The following is a 20,620-nucleotide window of genomic DNA, read 5'->3' on the forward strand; positions in this document are numbered from 1 at the left end:
AAAAAGAAAGAATCACCTATACTCGTAGTACACAGACGATTACAAGCCTTATAGAATGAGATCACTAAACTGAAGAATAAGGATAAGTCCAGAAAACAATATTCTCTGGAGACAATATGCCCCTTTCCATTTGACAAGAATCTATACATGCCTCCATTTCCTTCACGAGTTGAGATCCCAAAATTTGACAAATATGATGGTACCTTAGATCCTCAAGATCATGTTAGGGAATTTTGTGTCGCCTAAATGGAGTTCATGCAAGATCAAACGTATCTCATGTGCCTTTTTCCAAGGAGTTTGGGAGGATAAGCTATGGAATGTTTCTCAAGTCTACCCAAAGGAATAAAAACATTTGAAGAACTAATCCAACTATTTTTACAACAATACTCATACAACATTCGACATCCCGTGACTATGATCGAGCTTTCCAATACTAAATAGAAAACAGGGGAGCCTTTCCTTACTTTCCTCCAACGTTGGAGAAAGGTTTTCTCTAGGTATTCATGACCTATTGTAGTATCCCTACTTGTTTGAACTTATTAGACTCATATTTTATTATTGGTTGTTTTCAGTGGATACATTACCATGATATATTATTCAGATTTTTATGACATTATGCTTTATTTGGAGATGAGATGTATAATTTATTTGCAGTATTTTAGTATTTGTGATTTATGGCATTTTATGGATTAGTGCTATGTACTGACATTTTACTTTACCTATGCAATGTGAAATTATATGTTGTGTGTTTACGAGTGTATTAAATGCAAGGGGACGATTTTTCTTCACTCATTTCGGTGAGACAGGGAACGTCGCGATTCTCCTTCATCGGTGTGTATGCCGTGTTTTCTATAATGTATATATATATGCATGTGTCGTTCGGTGATGCAAGATATTGCAGGTACAACTACTGGGTAGGTACGGGGTATCTTCTCCACCTGGCTTCATAGGTTTGAGCATGCCTTATATTTTTCGATGGAAGTGGAGGAGATAGTAGTTGACCCTATTTTACTTAGTTACACTTGTGTGAGTGTCGTCAGTTGGTCGTCTTGTCAGATAGTTTGGTCTTCGTATTTTGTCCTTTGATCTTTTTATGAGTATTTGCTTGAGGTTTGTTCTGTTGTGTGTGTTTTAGTGGATTTAATTAATTAATTAATTAAGTTTATGGAATTATGTCATAGTTGAATTATATATACATTGAGATTATAAATTTAATTAATTAAAAAAAATTATTAAATTAAGTTGCAAGCTGCATGATATTAGAAATATATTTTATTTAAATTTTAGTGGAAAAATAAATTATATTAATTATATTTATTGTTTCCTAGAATTTTAAATAAATAAATAAATAAAAGAATAAAAGAATAAATAAATAAAAGAATAAAAGAATAAATAAATAAATGAATAAAATAATTAATTAGAATTAAAATATTGTTTTAATTCTTTATTTAGAAAGAGAATTAATTGGAATTAAAGTATTGTTTTAATTCTTTATTTAGAAAAAGAATTAATTGGAATTAAAGTATTGTTTGAATTATTTATTTAGAAAATTAATTAATTTGCATGAGAAAAGAAAAGAAAGAATAATGATTTTTAATTATTGCATGTTAGCTTATCTTTTGTTATAAAATTAGAAAATAAAATAAAATTACTATTATTCTAAATTTAGATTTTTTGTGAAAAAGCTATTGAACCTAGAATTTTAGTTTAAATAGGGGAATAGGTCTTTATTTTAGTTACACAGGAACAGGTCAGGAATTTAGGTGAAGGAATTTATTGGAAGCTTATTGAAAAATTTAGGGCGCTTCTACATATTTCTTCTAGGAAAGCTATACTAGGTTGGATGAATTCTTAGTTGTGGGTTTTTAGTAAATATTTATATTTTTCTCTTATTGATGTGTGTGTTAAATTATTGTCGAATACAAACCCCCTTTTGATGAATTTGAGTTTTGTTTTGAAATCCATGCCTGACGTGTATTTCTAGTTTATAGGAAGAAAGTAATTTTGGGAAAATTAGGAAAATTGTTATAGAAAATTCATCAAGATTTTATGATGCATGGAGAATTGCAAGATTTGGGAGGAATGGGATTCTTAGAGAAAATATTTCCTCTTGTTGATTTTTGTTTCGATACTTGGCTATGGGAGTCCTTTTTAATATTTGTGTATCTATGTGAAATTATTTAGTTATTTTAGAAATAAATTTAATCATTAATTAAATTTATTGTGTTATTAAAAGTTAAGGGAATTTGTTTTATTATATTATTTTGGAGAAATTATGTATTAATTAATTTTTCTTTTAATAAATTTGATTGGAAATAAATTTTGGTTGAAAATAGAATTTACTGGTTTTTAGGTTATTGTATGTTTAAAAAAAAATTAATAATAATAAATTAAAAAAAATTGAATTAATTATTAAAAAATAAAATAAATTAATAAAAAATTAAATTAATTTAAATGAATAAAATAATAATAATAATAATAATAATATTAATATTAATATTATATATAGGTATATAGTATTTTCTATGGTTTTAATTATGTTATTTTGGAAATGAAAGATATTTCAAAATTAAATATTCTTTTTATTATATATTTTAATGTGATATAATTATATAATATTATATTCGTAGAATATATATATATATATATATATATATATATATTTATGTAATTATATTATATTATTATATATAATTTTTAATTTGGAATTTAATTTAGATTATTGATATAATATAATCGAGTTTATTTGTAAATTAATCATGAACATATAATTAGGGGGTTAATTTTTATGTGATTTTATTTAACTTTATTGGACAAATGATAGATTGATTTCTTTGTATTAAAATAGTTGTATTTTCTTATTGTCTAGACAATCTTTAATTGCAAGTTATTTATGCTTTTGACTGTTTTAAGAAAAGATTGCCTGTATTAGGATCTTGTGTAAATGGTGTTTGCAGTCAAGCTTAATTTCATCGCAATTCTGGTTGAGTTGTCATTGTGTCCTATGTTATTATTTCTCCTTGGTCAGGTGTTGTTGTATAACCTTATTGATGTGAGCCATTGTGTGTGTTTATCCAAATGGTCAATCTTGGGTTAGTGATTATGTATCCTTCACCTGTGCTTTGTCAGGATTGTTTATGGTTGTTTGTTTCACCATAGAGTTCTCGTAGAGAGACATTTCCTATTAGTGTTCTATGAGAGAGAGTGGCTTTCGAGTGGGGGCCGTGCCCAAAGTGGATGACAGGATAACCCGTCGAAAGTTGGTTAAAAAGTGATAACATAATAATATATTGGGGGGAGTGAGATAAATATTAATTAAGATAAGTGTACCTCGTGCATAGGTGAGTGCTTGTACAGGGCTCATAATGTTACAAGAAGGCTTGGAATGGAAAACCTACCACCTTGTCTTCACGAAATGATTGGTAGGGTCCGCATGAGACTTAGTTGGAACCAGAGGCTCTGGAGAGGTTACCAGGAGAAACTCGAGGATGGCGGCCGGGAACTATGGAGGTTGTACCATGGTAACCATCAAACTATGCGATGACACTCTCTTCTTAGAGTCACTAGTGTTTTGTGAGTTGTGTTACATGGATGGTTGCAGAGTCTTGTAGTCCTTTTGTACTTGTCTTACTTTGCTTGCTTGAGGATTTTCTACTATCTCCTAGCATGGTGGGGTGGTTCCATTTCAGGATCACATGGTCGGGTGGTAGTGCCACTTCCCATCGGATGTTCTGAATTGTGTCTTCAGGCGAGGAAAGGCTTCGCTCGTGTTTCTTGGTTCGTGGTTTATGTACCAGCTCTTGTTCAAGATCATTGTTCAGTTGAGACCTTGTGGTCATTGTATCAGACTTTTATGTAACCTTGATATTGTATCTTTGTAATCAATGGTATTATTGGAAGCCATGTATTTGTGGGTATTGTAATATTAGTATGTCAGTGGAATGTATGTTATTTCAGTCACTTTGATCTTATGTTAAAATGGTTTATGGAAATTGGATACATTGGTATACTTTTATTTCTTTATTATGAAATTTGGATGTATGTGTAGTTTTAAACTTAAGTTTTCAATTTATCTAATTAAATGGATTAATTGTGGTGTTAATATAATCTACGAAATTAATCTTCATTGGTTACCCTTAGGAAAACATATGGTAGACTTCCATTGTGTTGTTAAACGTGCAATGGTTTTAGTTAGTGCAGTTAGTCTTTAACAAAAATAAATAAATTATTTCACCCTTTAGTTGCCTAGTTGTATTGTTTTTTTTTAGGGTTCCTAGCGGGGCATTACATTTGGTATCAGAGCCCAAGTTTCAACACTGGGTACTTTGGGTTTTGAGTGAGCCTATCCAGTTTAACCTTTTTGCTTAGGTTTTTATGTTTGTGTTTCCCTTGTTTTATCCTTGCCGTAGGTCTGAACCATTTTCTCTATACAGTGCTAGGTCATGGCTAGGAAAGCTAGGGGAGGATGCAGCGAAGATGAGAAAGTTGTATTCTTATTTGTTTTAGGCTTCTAGGAGTAAGTCTAGTTTTGGGGGGGAGAATGTAGTATCCCTACTTGTTTGAACTTATTAGACTCATATTTTATTATTGGTTATTTTCAGTGGATACATTACCATGATATATTATTTAGATTTTTATGACATTATGCTTTATTTAGAGATGAGATGTATAATTTATTTGCAGTATTTTAGTATTTATGATTTATGGCATTTTATGGATTAGTGCTATGTACTAACATTTTACTTTACCTATGCAATGTGAAATTATATGTTGTGTGTTTGCGAGTGTATTTGATGCAAGGGGATGATTTTCTTTCACTCATTTCTGTGAGACAGGCAATGTCACGATTCTCTTTCATCGATGTGTATGTCATATTTTCTATAATGTATATATATGCATGTGTGGTTTGGTGATGCAGGATATTGCAGGTACAAGTACCGGGTAGGTACGGGGTATCATCTCCACCTGGCTTCATAGGTCTGAGCGTGCCTTATATTTTTCGATGGAAGTGGAGGAGATAGTAGTTGACCCTATTTTACTCAGTTACACTCATGTGAGTGTCGTCAGTTGGTCGTCTTGTCAGATAGTTCAGTCTTCGTATTTTGTCCTTTGATCTTTTTATGAGTATTTGCTTGAGGTTTGTTCTGTTGTGTGTGTTTTAGTGGATTTAATTAATTAATTAATTAAGTTTATGGAATTATCTCATAGTTGAATTATGTATGCATTGAGATTATAAATTTAATTAATTAAAAAAAATTATTAAATTAAGTTGCAAGCTGCATGATATTAGAAATATATTTTATTTAAATTTTAGTGGAAAAATAAATTAGATTAATTATATTTATTGTTTCCTAGAATTTTAAATAAATAAATAAAAGAATAAAAGAATAAATAAATAAATGAATAAAATAATTAATTAGAATTAAAATATTGTTTTAATTCTTTATTTAGAAAGAGAATTAATTGGAATTAAAGTATTGTTTTAATTCTTTATTTTGAAAAAGAATTAATTGGAATTAAAGTATTGTTTTAATTACTTATTTAGAAAATTAATTATTTTGCATGAGAAAAGAAAAGAAATAATAATGATTTTTAATTATTGCATGTTAGCTTATCTTTTGTTATAAAAATAGAGAATAAAATAAAATTACTATTATTCTAAATTTAGATTTTTTGTGAAAAAGCTATTGAACCTAGAATTTTAGTTTAAATAGGGGAATAGGTCTTTATTTTAGTTACATAGGAACAGGTCAGGAATTTAGGTGAAGGAATTTATTGGAAGCTTATTGAAAAAGTTAGGGTGCTTCTACAGATTTCTTCCAGGAAAGCTATACTAGGTTGGATGAATTCTTAGTTGTGGGTTTTTAGTAAATATTTATATTTTTCTCCAATTCATGTGTGTGTGTTAAATTATTGTAAAATACAAACCCCCTCTAGATGAATCCGAGTTTTGTTTTGAAATCCATGCCTAATGTGTATTTCTAGTTTATAGGAAGAAAGTAATTTTGGGAAAATTAGGAAAATTGTTATAGAAAATTCATCAAGATTTTATGATGCATGGAGAATTGCAAGATTTGGGAGGAATGGGATTCTTAGAGAAAATATTTCCTCTTGTTGATTTTTGTTTCGATACTTGGCTATGGGAGTCCTTTTTAATATTTGTGTATCTATGTGAAATTATTTAGTTATTTTAGAAATAAATTTAATCGTCAATTAAATTTATTGTGTTATTAAAAGTTAAGGGAATTTGTTTTATTATATTATTTTGGAGAAATTATGTATTAATTAATTTTTCTTTTAATACATTTGATTGGAAATAAATTTTGGTTGAAAATAGAATTTACTGGTTTTTAGGTTATTGTATGTTAAAAAAAAAATTAATAATAATAAATTAAAAAAAATTTAAATTAATTATAAAAAAATAAATTAAATTAATGAAAAATTAAATTATATTAAATTAATAAAATAATAATAATAATAATAATATTAATATTATATATAGGTATATAGTATTTTCTGTGGTTTTAATTATGTTATTTTGGAAATGAAAGATATTTCAAAATTAAATATTCTTTTTATTATATATTTTAATGTGATATAATTATATAATATTATATTCGTAGAATATATATATATATATATATATATATTTATGTAATTATATTATATTATTATATATAATTTTTAATTTGGAATTTAATTTAGATTATTGATATAATATAATCGGGTTTATTTGTAAATTAATCATGAACATATAATTAGGGGGTTAATTTTAATGTGATTTTATTTAACTTTATTGGACAAATGACAGATTGATTTCTTTGTATTAAAACAGTTGTATTTTCTTATTGTCTGGAAAATCTTTAATTGCAAGTTATTTATGCTTTTGACTATTTTAAGAAAAGATTGCCTGCATTAGGATCTTGTGTAAATGGTGTTTGCAGTCAAGCTTAATTTCATCACAATTCTGGTTGAGTTGTCATTGTGTCCTATGTTATTATTTCTCCTTGGTCAGGTGTTGTTGTATAACCTTATTGATGTGAGCCATTGTGTGTGTTTGTCCAAATGGTCAATCTTGGGTTAGTGATTATGTATCCTTCACCTGTGCTTTGTCAGGATTGTTTATGGTTGTTTGTTTCACCATAGAGTTCTCGTAGAGAGAGACATTTCTTGTTAGTGTTCTATGAGAGAGAGTTGCTTTCGAGCGAGGGTCGTGCCCAAAGTGGATGACAGGATAACCCGTCGAAAGTTGGTTAAAAAGTGATAACATAATAATATATTTGGGGGGAGTGAGATAAATATTAATTAAGATAAATGTACCTCGTTCATAGGTGAGTGCTTGTACAGGACTCATAATGTTACGAGAAGGCCTGGAATGGAAAATTTACCACCTTGTCTTCACGAAAGGATTGGTAGGGTCCGCATGAGACTTAGTTCAAATCGGAGGCTCGGGAGAGGTTACCAGGAGAAACTCGAGGATGGGGGCCGGGACCTATGGAGGCTATACCATGGTAACCATCAAGCTATGCAATGACACTCTCTTGTTAGAATCACTAGTGTTTTGTGAGTTGTGTTACATGGATGGTTGCAGAGTCTTGTAGTCCTTTTGTGCTTGTCTTACTTTGCTTTCTTGAGGGTTTTCTACTATCTCCTAGCATGGTGGGGTGGTTCCATTTCGGGATCACATGGTCGGGTGGTAGTGCCACTTCCCATCGGATGTTCTAGATTGTGTCTTCAGGCGAGGAAAGGCTTCACTGGTGTTTCTTGGTTCATGGTTTATGTACAAGCTCTTGTTCGAGATCATTGTTTAGTTGAGACCTTGTGGTCATTGTATCAGACTTTTATGTAACCTTGATATTGTATCTTTGTAATCAATGGTATTATTGGAAGCCATGTATTTATGGGTATTGTAATATTAGTATGTTAGTGGAATGTATGTTATTTCAGTTGCTTTGATCTTATGTTAAAATGGTTTATGGAAATTGGATACATTGGTATACTTTTATTTCTTTATTATAAAATTTGGATGTATGTGTAGTTTTAAACTTAAGTTTTCAATTTATCTAATTAAATGGATTAACTGTGGTGTTAATATAATCTACGAAATTAATCTTCGTTGGTTACCCTTAGGAAAACATATGGTAGACTTTTGTTGTGTTGTTAAACGTGCAATGGTTTTAGTTAGTGCACTTAGTCTTTAACAAAAATAAATAAATTATTTCACCCTTTAGTTGCCTAGTTGTGTTGTTTTATTTTAGGGTTCCTGGCAGTGCATTACACCTATCCTAGAACTGAGAAAATGGACATATTCGTCAACAATTTGGTCCCAGAATTAAAATATAGTATACAAATGCAAGTACACCCATCATTTAACAAAATGGTAGATAATGCCATTCGAATGGAAGATGTGCTCATAAAGAAGGGGGATATCTCACCTTGGAAAGAAACGCAACCAAGATCTAGCTCTAAAGAGAAGAATAAGTATTAGAAATTTGGTAAAGACAAATGTGTCGACTGGAATTCCATCCTCAGAATGCTACCTGCAACAAGTTAGTTTCACAAAATACAAATGGTAATGCTACAGGAAATCCAAACTCAACCAATGAAACTACATGAAATACATATGAAATAAAAATACTATTATTACCTTCATGATTTACGTCTCATTGTGTCCTAACTCCATTGTTCTTGGTTACAGATGGTGTGCTCTCAGACAATGCACTGATAGCTTCCAAGATGACATATGAAGAATAGACTGATAACTAGTAGTTAACAAATGCTATGATATGAAATACTACATGATTATGCTAAAATGATTATGCTATAATGCTAATACTATTTACTTCAAGATTAAAACTCACAGATGCATGTTTTACAAATGATTTGCTTGAAAATGCACTTGAAGTCTAACTCTCTCTCAACTGAAGCTCTTGATTTTATAGACCTTGAGAGGATGAGATGATGTGGCTTAGATCAATGGTCATGATCAGATCTATAGATTTGGATGGTTGTGAGAAAAGTTGAAGGTTGAGAGAAAGGGGGAAGGAGAAGACAAGTGTCACTCATCTCAACTTGAGTGGGTTGCTAACTTAGAGAATCTAGGGATGGTTGGAGAAGATTTAAGCATGATAGGACAAGTGGACTCAAGTCCTTCCTAAGATGTAGGGGGTGTTGGAGAGAATATAGAAGATGGTTATGAAATATGTGTACGTACACAATATTCATTAAGTTTGGAGGTTGAAGATAAATGATGAATTAATATTTAAGAAATATGAATTTCCTTAGCCACATGATGGATGAGTTGGAAAAGGGAAGATGAAGTGGAGATGGAGGGTGAGTTGGAAAATAGATTAAATAATTTAAGAAATCATTTAATATTTGAGACTATAGGATAGGAGAATAACTATTAAATATTGGATATTTAATTGATTAGAGGAGATAATTAAATATTAGATATTTAATTAACTTGGTTAAAAGGATAATTAAATATTAGATATTTAATTAATTAGAAGAATATGATAGATGAATTAATTAATAAAATATTAATTAATAGAAAGACATGAAAATGAATTAAATAAATTAATCTTTTCAAATTAACTATTTAATGGAAGAATATTTTTTATTTTTTTTGATCGGTAATTTTTTATATATTGATTTTCAAAAATTAGCTACATTCTTCCAAGGCTTACCAGATTTCAACATCAGCCCAAAATTGCAGTCCAAACCTACTATGGAGTGTTCCAGCTAAAACAGAAATAGAAATAAAAGTAGTACTGTGCATTCTTGCATTGAATATTACAGTCATCCATAAATATTGTTTGTTTGTTTTTTTTAAAACCAGTAAAGCAGAAAGCAAAAAAATAGATTTCTAGCACCGTGGCCACTCAGTCAAAATCACTCTGCTTTGGCTTCTTCTCCTCCTCATCTGTGATCTCTGCCAGAGCTTTCCCTTTGGCTGCTTCAGTCTTCATCTTCAGTATGCAGTCCAAGTTCCCAAAATCTAGGTCTCCTTCAAGGCTTGCTAGGAACTGGACCGCTCTCCCTTCCTCAAAATGGTCACGTAGTTCTCTTCCCACCTCCATGCGTGCCACCACCTTGAGGGACTTTAAAACCTCATCTGTTCATATCAATTTGACACAGAGCTTCTTGGCTTCCCAGCCAATATGAGCTCGCTCCCTACATTGCTCCTTCAATCGATTCTCTAGCCCTCATACAAAGGGTAGAATCTCCTCCTCTGCCTCTCCTTCCCAGATGTAAATTCTGGTCTGAGGGATCACCCATTCCAAGATGGAATCAAGGTTGATCAAGTAATCCCCGTCAATTAACTTTTTCATTGTAAGCTTGACTTTCTCCACCTCGGGTTCAAATTCGCAAGCCCAGGCCATTATCAAGGAGTAGACCTCCATGTTCATCCTGTATCTAAAATGGATGTGCACCAATTCCTCCCCCAACATTAGCTGAGCTGCACTCCACAACTTTTCTTCCTTGTATTTAAAAGTCCTTGCATCTGTTTGTTCGACACCGTTCCCAGAAAAGGGACCAATTTCTTCTTTGTTCTGAGAGTGAAGTTAGCCTCCATTGAACCTGCTCAAAACCTGTTAATCTCTAAAAAACTAAACCGCAAAGACACAACAAACCCTCATTAAACCAGTTCTTTGAAAATACATTGGTCGTAAATCAAAATAGTAATTCCTCCACCGTCGTTTGCAATGAAACATAAATGCAAAATCAATGCTATAATTGGAAAGAGATTTCACGATTGATTTACAGTCCTCCGCCTTTGTCTCAAACGAATACTCTGCTCTTTTGAACTACCAAATTAAATGCGATGCCTCTGATAGTGAGTACTCATCCTTACGAGCTGTATTGCATGCTTACTAGTTTTTATGCTTCTCGAATTGCATTAACTCCACCTCCACTCTCTGCCATCTCCCTTCCACCACTTGGCTAGTTGGCATGCCATGTCACATCCAATATTGGATAGGAGGTCCACCACTGCATTGTCTCCTCGCCTAATATAGGAGACTCGAAAGTCCTCAAAGGAGTTGAGTTTTTCGTGAATTATCTCCACCCAATGAGAGAGTTTCCATGACAGGGTGTTACCCTTCACGATTGCATTGATGATCACTTGAGAGTCATCTTCTAGGTGCAACTTTGATACTTTCATGTTTATGGCCAATTCCATGGCCATTAGTGCCGCCTGTGCTTCAACTTCATTATTGGTCCCATTCTGCAGTCATCAAGCACCCTTGAAAAGGATGACCCCTTTATCATTTCTCGCGACTACTCCCACTCCTGAGATTCCCGGATTTCCCCTAGAGGCCCCATCAAAGTTTATTTTTATCCACTCCTTAGTTGGTGGTTCCCATTTGACCTCTTCTTCTTTTTTTGGAAGGGGATTAACCCTTCGAGACCCATTAACGAGTTTGGAAGAATAATTATTAAATAAATATTAAATATTTATTTAATTGCTCATAGCCACTTTTATGTGTATACATTTTTCCCCTCTTTGAAATGATGTCAAGACAACATTGTTTCAAAGATTAAAAGTCTCAATAATGCGCCTGATGAAGATGAAAATCCTGATTGTGAGCCCCCTCAGGAGATTGATTGTGAAATTGTTGAAAACTTTGGCTTGAACGATTGATCTCATGATAATTCATAACAAAAAATTCAATTAAATTAATTTATAAAAAAACAAATTAAATTGCCCCATTGAGTTGCATTAATTACTCTTCAAATAGTAAATATAAAATCAACCAAGGCTAATTTTAATTTCATTGTTATCCTTGTCAGTTTGTGAAGAAAATATTCTTGGTGAGGTGGCGAAATGGTGATTCCTGTAGAGAACCATTGTTTTGAGCATGTTTGATGATATCAGCAACCTCCCGAGTTTGGGTATCCGGTATGTATCTTATCCCAAGCTTTGTTTTCAACTTGTCGTGTAACTTTTCATGTTTTTTAGGCATGTTTTTGAATTTTTTAATATTTTTTTTGTGATTTTCAGTATTAGGTTAGCACTTTTGCATTTTGATTTAGAGCATATGCAACTAGGGTTAGCGCATACGCATAGATTAGTGCTTATGATCATTTTGTTAGCGCATATGTTAAGTATGATAGCGTATATGCATAGGATAGCACTTCTACTTTGTTTGTTTGTGCTTTTGCAGCTAAAGTTAGCGCTTTTGCTCAAAATTGATGTTTTTGATAAGTGCAAAAGCTAAAAATCACTTTGATGATTAGATTTAATGTGTTTGATGTGCATGTATGATGAATAGGGACTTGATTGATTGATTGATTGATTTGATTGAGTTGTTTGATTTGATTGATTTGATTGATTTGATTGAGTAGCTCTAAGAAATCAATTTAGTTTCTGATGCAAGAGCTTACCAGATTTTTTATTAAACTTAGTGATTGATAGAAAACCATGATTGATAGGTTTTAAAATGATTTGATAGATAGATAGCGTAGGTTGCTTTAGTTTGATTTGATAGATTGATAGTGTAGGTTGCTTCAGTTTGATTTGATAGATTGATAGCATAGCGATCGCTTTGATGTGATAGATAGATAGTGTAGCGATCGCTTTGATGTGATAGATAGATAGTTGATGATTGATTGAATTCTCTTGATAAATAGGAGAAACTTGATGTTCTCCAATGTCAGGAGAAATTACCAATAGTACATCATTTAATGCCAGAGCTGACACAGGATAAGGTTAGACATATAGATGCTTGTGGTTTATGCCATCTATTGTATATGCCTGAGATTATGCATAATAGAGGATTGTTGACGGTGTTAGCTGAGAGATGGCATAGTAAGCATAACACTTTCCACTTGCCCACTAGTGAGATTAGTGTGACGCTCGAGGATGTGTATAGGATTCTGCACATCCTAGTGACTAGCGAGTTAGTGCAGTATGATTTTCATGATCGTGTTGGGACAGAGGGTTGTAGAGCCATGTTTGTTGATGATAGCATCGCTAGAGGAGAGATCCGATGGGAGGATATGGTGATGTATTACGAGACTCTCCCTATGATTTTTGCTGGTTTGATTGGAGAATTTATTTGTCCTGATAGGTGATCATAAGGTTATTTTGTTGGATGGGGTGAGATTATCCTGAGTATGATGCAGCATCGTACTCGATATGCTTGGGGTGTTTGTATGCTTGCACATTTATATCATGATCTTGATCAGGTGGTGTATGATGAGAGTGTTAGTTTGTCTATAAGATGCACTTTATTATAGATCTGGTGCTGGGAGCACATTTCTATTACTTAGCCTATCCATCACAAATTTTATGGAGAGAGGCAACCATATGTGTATTTTTATGTAGGTATCCTTACTCAGCATAAGCTGGGTAAGATGGAGTATTGGCGTTGGGTGCTTGATTCATTGGATAGCATTACTTGGAGACCATATGTTGATTGTGAGCCATGGATGGATGATGCACAAACATTACCATTTATCATCTAGAGTAGATATCTCATTGGTCAGACTCCTTACATTGTTGAGTGATAGTTGATTAGTCACATTCTTAGATGGTTTGGGATCATCCAGCCTATGCCTACTGGTGTGATGATATATGCTCGGTGGTATAGATATAGATGAGATTTGGGACCTTCCTTGTCATTTGAGCTTGCTCGCATAGAGTTTCTTGCTAGTCTAAGAGTGGCTTATGATATGAGATTTCACATTCTTGATCCTGGGGTTATTGTAGATTATGCTCAGTATATACTAGCTCATCCTTTTCCTCATATTACTAATCCAGTGGATCCTCCTCCCAGCTCAAGAGATGAGGATGATGATTCAGATGATATAGTTTTTAGGAGATAGAGATGGAGATGAGAGCTTAGAGCTGCTCAGGACGCTGGTGGAGATGGAGATGAGGGTGGGGATGGAGGTGGTGTTGGTAGGAGACCTAGACAGAGGGGAGGTCGATTGAGAGTCCGTGGAGGACCGTTTGGACTGGTTGGCAGGATTTGGAGACCACGTCCTATGGGTGGGAGGGATATTGCATGAATTGGGAGGGAGAATGGCAGGGTAGGTATGAGATCACCAAGAGGGTTTCCATTGACAGGAGGAGGCAGGGTGACTGGATTGGATGGGGGTTGTAGGAGAGGCATTGATTTTAGACAGATTCAACCAGACCCTAGGGTTATGGCAGCTCATGGTGGAGATGATGAGGATCTAGAGGATCATGTTCCCCTTATTAGATGATGGATTGTGAGAGCTACTTAGACATATATTCCAGTAGTTAGACAGAGTGGTGGTGAGAAGGGGATTGGGGTTCATGCACCATAGTAGGATTTGCTAGAGCAGGATGCACCAGAGCATGATATGCTAGAGAAGGATGCACCAGAGCATGGTATGCTAGAGAAGGATGCACCAGAGCATGATATGCCAGAGTAGGAGACCATTGATAGTCTTAGAGCATAGATTGATCAGCTTCGAGCATAGGTGTAGACTCTTATGGCTTAGAGGGATAGAGCTGTTAGGAGACAACAAGATACTCAGAGCCTTCTTGATCATATTCAATAAGTTGGATCAGGTACTCTCTCAGCTGACACTGTTAGAGAATTAGTTTGGGCTAGGAAGGAGACTTCTCACTAGCGACAATGATATTGTTGGCATTTTTGATGATTATGTTGTGATTGTCATTGATGGACACACACTTGCTATGAGATTACTTTTTTTATGTATGAGTTAAAGCTCAACCAGTATTTGTTCCAACCGGTATGATGTATTATAGTCTTTAGACTATTGGTGTTTTGCAGAAAGTGTTTACTGATCTGAAGCAATATGAAGATCCCAAGTGGTTTGAGGATCTCAAGTGGTATGAAGGAACGAAGTGGCACAACTCATATTTCCCAATCTTCATTTTGTCAAACTGGCAACTGGTATTTTGCTTAAACCGGTATTTTGTTTGAACCAGTAATACTCTGTGATGAGTTACCAAATAGCATTTTGCGATGAGTTACCATCCATTGATTGTTTTGCAGTGCCGACACTCTGGCGGTGCTTTTTGCGTCGTGTTACCAAATATATATAGATGCATTCAACCTAGGAAATTGTATTGTAATCCTATTAGACTGACATGAAATCAGATTCTTTTTAAGGACCTCATGTCTAGGGTTTTAGTTGTTGCTAGGGTTTAAGGTGGTTGATGAATTTTTGTGTGATTATAGAAGAGAAGTTCAGGTCTGTGAGAAAAAGTAGAATGTGAATGTGTTGAAGACTGAAGTAATGCTGGAATGCATTAGGAATGAGCTATCAAGGATATAACCAAGCAATCTATGCTATTTCCTAGATCACTCACTTGTTGATTACTCACATCTTTGACAAGTCTGAAGCCCTTAACCCGGTAGGCCCAAAAAGCCTTTTGTAAATCCTCTAACAAGGTGGTTCACATCTGTGGATCTAAAATCCTCTAGCAAGGTAGTCCTTAATCAGACTTATCTCCTAATAGAGATTGAGATTCCTAATAGGATCTGTTCTGGTAAAGAACATTGTATGACCTTAACTGGTCTGACCTTAACCGGTTTGGTTCCTATTATGCAGATAGTTACTTGTGAGTTTCATCTCACTGTGGTTTTTCCCATTTGGGTTTCCACATCAAAATATCTTGTGTTATGGTGTTTGTGCTTCTATGGGTGAATGCATTATTTACTACTTGGTTTGCATGTGTGCTAACCAGTTTGTTTGCTAAATTGCTTTACCGGTTTACTGTTAGAATAATAAAGTGTTTAAGTACAGTAATTTTTGGCATACTAATTCACCCTCCCTCTTAGTATTCTTCAATTGGTATCAGAGCCAACCTTTCTATAAGTTTAACCACTTGGAAAGAGATATGGGGGAATACACTATGAGGGAACTTACTCATCGGCTCACTCAGTTTGAGAAAGCCTATGATGAACTTATGGCCAAATATAAGGCCTCTCAGGCAAAAAGGAGAGAACATGCTAAAAAACTGATGGAGCTAACTGAAAATAGTTCCTCTGATGAAGCGAACATGGAAGCCCTAATTCAAGAAGTAGAAAAGTTGAATGAATCCAATTCCAACCTAAGAAAGGAGTTGGAAGGACTGACTATCCGAATGTGTCAAGAGCTTGAGAACTGGAGGAAAGCTGAAGACCTGATAAAAGATAGAGATCATGAGATCTCCAAGTTAAAACAAGAAATTAGTGCCCTAACCACTCAACTCCATGCGAGCAAGGTGGAAAAGGAAGACATGCAAGGAGAACTGAACATAGCCATCTCTGAGAATGCAAACTTGATGGAAACAAATGCTACTATTTCCAAAGAACTCTCTGAGTCAAAGGAAATACTTGCTAAGTTCAACAAGAGTACTGTTAAGCTAGAGAAAAAGATTGAATCGGTCAAACTTGTCAGGAATACTGACGGACTTGGTTACTCCGGTCATGAGGAAGGTGAGACCTCTGGTGCAAATGCTGAAGCATCGAAGAAGCAACCGACATTCAAAGGTAAAGGTAAGCAAAAGTTCAAACCTGTTTGCTTTAACTGTCTTAAAGAAGGACATACAGCTAATGTGTTTAGGAGAAAAGCCTACGATAATTTTCCTTACTTTATAAACAATGTACCTAGATCCAATAAGTTCAATGGTAATTGTTATGCATGCAACAAGTTTGGGCATAGAGCATCTGAATGCAGGTCTGTTATGAACAACACTTGAAGATATCCTTAGAGGACTCAAGGAGTTGGTCCAGAACCTTTTGTGAACTGGAATCCCAACTGGTTAATACCTTTGATCATCAATCAGGTACCGGTGGCTATCAAGAAGCAACCGGATGGAGAGAAATCTATGTGATTTGTCATTGTCATGGTCACACTACTACAACATGCAGGAGGAAGAATGGTAACATGAATAATGGACCATGGAGAGCACCTCGAATGGTCTTCTATCATTGCAACAAACTAGGTCACATTGCCAGATTCTGCAGAACAAGAAAGAACATATCAGATGACATACCAGTCACTCCGGAAGGAAAGATTGATATTGAAACTGTTCAAGCAGATATGAAAAAAACTTGGAAAAAGAAACCAATGGTGTTGCATGAAGAACTAGTTTCTACACCTAATGTGGAAATCACGGAACTGACAAACTAAGCATCAGAAAAGATTAGGGGGAGCAATCAGTAAAATACTTTGAACCCCTAGTTTACACCGGTAAAAGACCTTAACCGATATGTGATACCTGTTAGTTGACAGAAGACCGGAAATGGTAAAAGGCAAATTAGGGTTTACACCTTAATAGTGGAGAATTTATTAAGGTAGGTACAAAACTTGTTTAAAAGGAATTTTCAAATCATTTCTCACTTATCATTTTTCAAGTGTATAGCGAAGAAAAGCAATTTAAACGGTGATTCAAGGAGTCTATCAAAAACCTGAAGAAGAATTTGAAGCTAATATCTACTGAAGGAGAGTAGAACGCAAAGCAGTATCTCTGCAACCAAAGGAGTGTGAAGCGTAGTTCAAAGCCCTAAATTTCAATCTACAAAGGTATTCTTTAAAATTCCCTATTTATCATGGCTTCTGCATCACATGATAGCTCTAGTACACCCATTGATTCTATGGACTTCATTAAATGAAAGTCGAAATATAATGCCTTGTCTCAAGTACCTACTGGTGTTATAGTAGAAGAAGGCATTTTTGATTTCATAGACTGCAAAATCGAAGACCTAGGGTCTCTTGTAATCCATTCCTAGCTAAGCTTATTGTGCGGAAAGGATAAGAAGATTAAACCAGAATTCAGCATTCTAGAAAAGAAGAAACTTCACAATGCAGTTTACTTTCTTGAAGAATTTTTGGATGATCACATTTGCATTATTCTAAGCAAGGTACACGGTGATAAGATGTACATAGAGTAGATGCATGATATCACACCGGAAGTGATTCATGCCATCACCGGTTTCTGTAACACAGGGGAAGTACTAGCCCTAAGGAAGGTCAACAAGACTGAAATGTCCAAGCTCACCGGTTCAGTGAGTGACTCACGTGGAATGACCATCAACTCAATCAAGGATGATCTGGTCAAGTATGTCTGCATGGTGATAGGTTACCGGATATTCTCTACTAGCAGAATTAATTCTGTCTCTGCTGCAGTGGTAAATGCCGCTTACAGGATGATCAAGGAAGATGCATCATTTGATTTGTGCACTTGTATGCAAAGACAACTAATGTTGAATCTTAAGTTGATCAAACAGGACAATGCACTAAGATTTAAGTTTGGACAACTACTGGTTAGTTTGTTCTTTTACTTCCAAGGCTACTTTCTAGGAGTAGGTGACATTCAGTGGTCTGCCGACCAACCCATGACAAAACAAATCAAGGAAAGTCTACAAGCAGTTGGAACTGGCTATCCGAAAGCACTGAACAAATACTTTGATGAGTTTAGACGCAAGATGAGCCAAAGGATAAGGATATCTAGTGACATAGTCAAAAAGTATGAGGAAGGCATCTGCTTCACCATCAAAGTGGATGAATGAATATTGGAGGCTATTGAGCCTAGGCAGGAAGAAGTGAGCCTATGGGCTATGAGGTATGTATGATATGCTGGATGGGTATGCTTCTACCCTAATCGCCTAACCCCTTGATCCTAAGGCAAAGAGAACTGGCACCTATCTAGAAAGGGTTACACCGGTTGAAGAACCCTTAGAAAAGAAAGGAAAGGCAGTGCCTTCAGCATCAACACCGGTTATTGCAGCCAGTCCCAAAGTGACCAAGCAGTCACCAGCTAAGAAGAAACCAGAAGTTGCACCTACCAAAGTCTTTGAAAGGAATCGGAAGACAAAAAGTAATACACCTGACTCAGAAGAAACTATGTCAGAAGAACCGCCTAAGAAGATGACTAGGCAAACGAAGAAAAAGACAAAGAATGACCCGGCAACATCTGCATCGGTAAATATTGATATTTCTTCTTACAAACCTTTGACACATTGTCAAAGAACTATAAATAATATTAGGAGAAAATTGCTGAATGATTTAATTGATTGTTATGATGACTTCAATGATAATGAAAAGGAAGAAGTTGAACAGGAAATCATTAAGTATTTATGTGTAAATGACCGGTCGCCTTCAGAAATTAGATCTGAGACATCATATTCTTTGTATAATTCTTTAGACAACAAATGGTGCATTGCCATAGAAAAGGAACAAGAAATGAGGGTGGAAATATTTTCTCAATATTTTCTTGATGTATCAAATTCATAACTTTTCGAAGTTATGAATAAATACAAAGGCCTCTTCTTCATGAGAAGAAGAAGACTCCTATTACTAGAAGGAAAGGTTCATGAAGTGATAAAAGATACACATACTCATGCTCAAGAAACTCTAAAGATGCACCAAGTGGCTGAAGCCAACAGGAAAGTTGAGCAAGAACTGGAAACTGGAAAACCGGATGAGGTGTATAACAGTGAAGGAGAACCGGTCACAGAACAAATGGACCCCATTGATGTTGATGCCTTAGATGGTGAAAATATTACTCAGGGTACACCATTAGAAGGAATAGGATAGGAGAAGTAGACAAAAGAAGAAAAGAAGCAACAAGAAGTAGAAAAGAAGAAACAGGCAGATGAAGAAGATAAGAGAAAAGAGGAGAAAGAGAAGAAAGAGGAAGAGGATAAGAGAAAAAAGGAGGAAAAGAGGAAAGATGAAGAGGATAAGAGAGAAGAGGAAGAAAAGAGGAAAGATGAAGAGGATAAGAGAAAAGAGGAGGAAAAGAAGAAAGAGGAAGAGGATAAGACAAAAGAGGAGGAGAAGAAGAGAAGAGAAGAGGAAAACAAGAAACAAGAGGAAGAGAAGAAGAAGAAGGAAGAGGACAAGAAAGAAGAGGAGAAGCAGAAAGAGGAAGAGAAGAAACAGGATGAGGAGAAGAGAAAGAAGGAAGAGGAAAAGAAGAAGGATGAAGAAGAGAAGAAGCGAAAAGATGAAGAGAAGAGACAAGAAGAAGAGAAAAGAAAGAAAGAAGAAGAGGAGTAGAGGAAGGCTCAAGAAGAGAAGAAAAGAGCACACAGGTGGAGACCCCAATGGCAACCGGTAGTCAGGCTAAACCAGCTGACATTACTAGTCCTATTGACCTCCAATCTGCAAATGAATCGGAGCTACTGTAGAGCATTAAGCTTGCTCAAGAGTGATTGGATGCTCTAAGAAATAAAAAGGAGGAAGATGTTATCCAAACTGCAATGGAAACACTTACCAGTTTGATACCCGGTATGAACCTTCCCAGTACTGATTCCTCACTTACACAATTGAAGCTCCTATGTACAGTTGTAGAAGACTAGGTGCAAAGCTTGGAAGAGGTCATAGAAGCAAATGCCAAGAAGGAACATCAAAAGGCTCTGGACACTACCTTGGTGAGAAAATTAACATAGCTCTAGTCTGATCTCCAGAAGGCACAGAAGGACATTAGAGATGCAATGAATGAGGGAAATATACTACTCAGCAAGATTTGTCAACCTCATTTATTCTGTGATGATGTGCTCACTCAGAAGGACAAACTACAAATTGATATGCAGTCATTTATTAGCACCTTCAAGATGCCCTATGAATCCTTCTCCACCTATGGACAAACTATTCACGGGCTTCAACTTCAGTCTGCAAGACT

This window comes from Cryptomeria japonica, chromosome 9 (genome assembly GCF_030272615.1).
Source record: "Cryptomeria japonica chromosome 9, Sugi_1.0, whole genome shotgun sequence".
Classification (NCBI taxonomy): domain Eukaryota; kingdom Viridiplantae; phylum Streptophyta; class Pinopsida; order Cupressales; family Cupressaceae; genus Cryptomeria; species Cryptomeria japonica.